General features: G+C 38.6%; 1 long non-coding RNA gene across 1 annotated transcript; it reads left to right on the forward strand.

The window, feature by feature from the left end:
• Nucleotides 1–576: 576 nt before the first annotated feature.
• Nucleotides 577–3,733, forward strand: LOC111861695. Its single transcript, XR_002842293.2, has 2 exons — nucleotides 577–972; nucleotides 2,692–3,733. It is a non-coding gene; the product is annotated as an uncharacterized LOC111861695 (long non-coding RNA).
• Nucleotides 3,734–5,007: the final 1,274 nt, after the last annotated feature.

Here is a 5,007-nt window from a genome sequence, read left to right on the forward strand (position 1 = left end):
GCATTAGATCTACTTGGCCTGTTAACAGATGTTACAAGACAGAATTTTTCCATCTTTTTCATGCCTTCTGAATCATCTCCTTCCAGTAGACTGTTATTCTCAAGTGTCACCCTCATCTTTGCACATGTGCAGATATAACAATATTACATTATATATTTATAGTTTAATGGCTCTGTTAGTAGCTCAGACTGTGTAGCATCAAGCAGGAGGATGATTAATGAATAATGAATGAGAAAACGTCCAGAAAGAAATGATCATGGCATAATTTGAGGTAGTATCCTGGCACATTTCAGGAAGGTCTGAGGAAAATGATGAGGGACCATAGTCATGACAAACAATAATGTCAGTGTAATGAATATTATAAAATTTCATCTGCTTGTAAAATGATCTGAATTCAGTAATCTAGTCTCTATTTTTTGTTACTATTGTAACGTGTTTTGCCACTGAAGACGCCGTTCGGATTGTTAATGGGTTTATTCAAAAACCTGCAAATCATAACTACAATTAATTATAACACAGTTGCGGGTTTACACAATTTATAAACCCTACACAATAATCTGCTCACTCTATCTTCAATAGTCTTCACTTATTCACAGTGCAATACGGGAGCTATACCAGCGTCACTGTATTACACACTCCCAATACCTTCTCACACTATCGCCTCTAATCACACGTTCTGGTCTTCTTACGATTGACTCGCTACAACTGAACTCGGTGACTGCTACAATTCAACTGACTGCTTAGGCATTCCAGTTCTCTTATAAACCCTCAGCCAGACATCGGAAAATGCACCTCGCTTCCTTGTTGCGTAATTGCCGTGTTTACAGTCATTGGTGGGCAATGCTGCTGAGAGTTGTTTATTGCTGTGTAGTAACCGCGGTGTCCCCTGTTACATCACTGTGGGAAATGCTGTTATGTCACCCCAAGGAAGGGGCGCTCACCGAGCACTGCGCAATGATGGAAGGAGTGGGGGTATGTGACGTCACTCGTGAGACTGCAGAGTTCAAGTGACCCCTACATCCTGTAGTTCCACCACGTCACACTATACATATAATTCTATGATTATACTTTCTGTTTTGATTTGATTTTCATTTGGCTGGGAAGGAGTATGCATAAGATTTAAATGTCACTCATGATAGACTAGTCAGTAAGATGACTGGGAAGTCAGGGTTTGGTTCTTGGAAGAAAGAAAATACTCGTAGTTTAGAGACCACATATTCACCAGGTATCAGGTTGCTGTAGGCAGCCGAAGCATACAGCTGAACATTCGTCTCCAGTCAGTGCCAAACATGAGAATGCTTGACTTTTAACCCCATGGTGCCCGGCAAGTGCCATACTGCTGGAATTCAAAGTATATAAAAGGAAAGTGCTTACTTTTATCTTTCAGTAAAAGCTCTGATATTTTTATTGCAATCAGCTGTATGCATTGAGTAGCTTACTTTTAACACATTGAGGAACAGTGATATAAATATTAGATCACCCTGGGGACCGCCATTATTAAACTTACTATCCTAACACTTGCACTGTTCACTTTAAAAATTAATATAAAATCTCCTAATTAATTTTATTAACTAAAATTTTTGGAGAACACTTACAGTGCTCCTAGAAGTGTGTGAGGATGTGATATTTCTGGAAACATTCCCCTTTGTGAAGTGGCATTACACAGAATTTGCAAATGTAGACATACTCCTTTTTTTATGAACTGTGGGAACACGGCATTACCTAGAAGGATGCTTCCCCTTGGAATGTTCACTCTTCACAATTTTCACGAGGGTATGTTTCCGCATATCACCTGATAGTCACCCTGGGGGGTCCACATGAGGCCTGCGTGGGGTGGGGGTTGATGGGTCTGGTCGCACTAAGTCCGTGACTGACTCTGGTTCTGCCACCACCATCTGGTCTGTAGCCCAGGCCTTTGCCACATTCATCTCGAAATGCTTTGTATTTCGATTTTGATTTAGGGTTACATTTTTGTGATTCTTTTAGATTTTTTAGTGTCCCTGCAATGTTATTATCCGCATTATCATCGGAGCTACTGTCACTTTTACAGTCTTTGGCCACAATTCTTTGTTCTTTCCTGTCACTGCTGCTCTCTCAATCACCATAACTACGCGGCTCACAAGGCAGGTCAACTGGCTCATCGGAGAAGAATTTGTCCATGTCCATACCCCACCACTAAGTACTGGCTGATACATACAGTTCGAAGAGCAGCAAAGCATTTTCATTTATAGTGGCTTAAGAAAACAGTGAGATCAAGTTACTGACAAGTAAGCAAACATTCCAGAGTTTTATTGCGCCGTTGCGTGCAACTTGGGTGGTGCCAGAGCAAGGTACAAACTAACGTGTCCTAAAATCATGATATCATGCGACCGGTCTGCCACATTTAAGAGCCAAAAGCATGATATCATGCGACCAGTCCTCACTGTGTTAAGAAGTGTGTTCCTTGGTTTCACATGTGCCAAGCGAGACAAGCTGCACTCTCAGCTAACTATTCCAATATTGTGCACATTCAGAGGAAAGAGAAAGTTGTGTTTGTACTGCCGGTCGTACAGGTGCATTTCCACATGATTTAACTTGTAGCGCACAGTTCACGGCTGTTGACATTACTGAAAGAGGATCATGAGGCAGGCTCTTGATGTTCTTGATGTAGAGATGTGGGCTGTGAGGGTTTGTATTCATGTTACATTGCAGATGAGGAGCGTTTATTTGGAGTTGTGGAAGGTACAGACATGAATGAGGCTCTGGTTACATCTGAACATTATCAAATGTGGGAAGAATTTGCTGGAGAAGATGGAGACATTCCTGGATTCTCTAGATTCACCCGAACAGTTGGAACACATGGAACCTCTACTCAATGACCATCAGTCCCTAGGGCACAGTATATCCTCTGCACAGCCTGAGTTACAACAGTATCAGGTCCTGTAAAGATGGGTGAGGGTGTGGGGAAATCATCTTTGATATTATTGCAATGTTCAGTGTCATGAGAATCACAAAGAAGAATGTCTGTGTGTGACTGGACAAGCCAGGGCTCACCAGGTTTCTATAATGATTTTATGGGGAGAGGTGGTCAGATTCACAGAAGTTATTTTCACACCAAAGTAGATTATTTTTTTTTGCAAGTGGAAGCACTGATTCAGATAATCATAAAAACAAATGTAATGTAAGAATGCAGCTCATTCTGCTTTGACTTCAAAATATGCTGCTTACGTCAGAAACTGTACTGAGTTTTAAATCAGAATATAATATTTAACACATATATGTCTATCAAAACAAAGGATACAACATTATATACAATATCTCATATTCTTTATATAAAAGAATTTTGTAACTGTTTATTTGTTCACTTATGTACAGAATATATTCCAACTGTGAAGATGTTAACCAATTCTTTCCTTACAGTTCTTATAAAATATTAAAAAAAAAACACACACACACATATATATATATATATATATATATATACACACACACTTACTACTGCTGAATTATATAAGTAATGTGATATTATTTTACAGATGATGTTTTTATTACATTACGGAGAGGATCTGTGTGCAATATTCTGCACTGCCTTTAGAGATATATAGTATATGTTTTGTAAACATTAAATGTACAGATTAGATGTAAGGCCACAACTGCAGTTCCTCAAGAACCCCTGAAACAGAGTGGAGTTAGCTACTAAACATTCTTAACTATAGAAATATTGTTTAGAATATTATGAACAATGAGAAATGTTTGATTGAGCTACTTAATTCTTTGATAGGTTGGGTTTTTGGACTTTATCCATCGTCCTGGTTTTTTAAGATAAATAAAAACACGACGTTTTGGAAACTGGATCTGTTTCCGTCCTCAGATGAAGGAAAACACCTATTCAGTTGGGTCTGTTAGAAAGAGCTAGCCTCAATCACTGGACCTATTGTTTTATTTGTTATCTTGAAAAACCAGGACGATGGATAAAGTCCAAAAACCGAGCATATCAGTGTGTTATACACCATCGTCAGAATCCTATAGTAACTACTTAATTCTTCATTGGATTTGAGGTACTTGTGGTGACTATGAAGTGTATAAATGTTATGTTTGGGAAGCCTAACATATTGTCTCCATAGCCGGGCCAAACGGGCAAGCCAAAACATGCAATGAAGAGAAGCAGGGAGGCTCTCTCCAAACTTCAGCCCAGAAGATCATTGTTAGTTCTGATCAGCTGACATCGTTGCCTAAATCCTGATTATATGGCAAGTGATGTACAGATACCCACTTATTTCTTGAAGATCACATGCAAATTACACTAAATTTATGAGTTATTTCTGTATGGTCATTTCCTAGAACAGAACATTTATAGCTCACTGCACTGTTTGCTAGGTCATTTATATTTATACGTGGAATAATGAATATTATTGCTATAATGTTAAGTCACAGGAGATCAGATTATGAGTTGCCCTAAGGTAACTGTTCTTGGCAGTGTCTTGTAATCTGCAGCCAGTGAGATCCCCATTAATATTCTTCTGGGAGACAGCAGGAAGAATCAAAAGAGGAAATCTGTGTGGGTAAAGAGGGCAAGGATCGGGTGTAACTTGAAGATATAACCTATCTATCTTATTGAATAGGGTCAAATTGTATATTGTGTAAATATATGGCTTTCCTTCCTTATACACTATGGCCAACTTACACATATCAGACTCTGTGAAATCTATCAGTGACTTGTTCAGATCATTGCAGATACATTTTGATTTACAGTTTTTAAGCGATTAAAGACTGCAAACTCAAATATTTGAGAGTAATCAAAAGTTGCATTTTTGTGGATGGATCATAAGCCTTTAGATTTCAGGCTTTCTGTGTTGCAATAATTTACTGCTTCTGGTGTCAGAAATCTGCACTTAACATAGTGTTATCACTTTGCAGGTCTGTGATATGAATTGCAGGTTCATGGATTGCAATTTGCAACCATCTGTTTTGGAAAATTATGCCTGTTTATTTATGCACATAATACTTAAGGGTCATTCCATGTGAAAT

The sequence above is a fragment of the Cryptotermes secundus genome, unplaced genomic scaffold (assembly GCF_002891405.2).
Source record: "Cryptotermes secundus unplaced genomic scaffold, Csec_1.0 scaffold201, whole genome shotgun sequence".
Classification (NCBI taxonomy): domain Eukaryota; kingdom Metazoa; phylum Arthropoda; class Insecta; order Blattodea; family Kalotermitidae; genus Cryptotermes; species Cryptotermes secundus.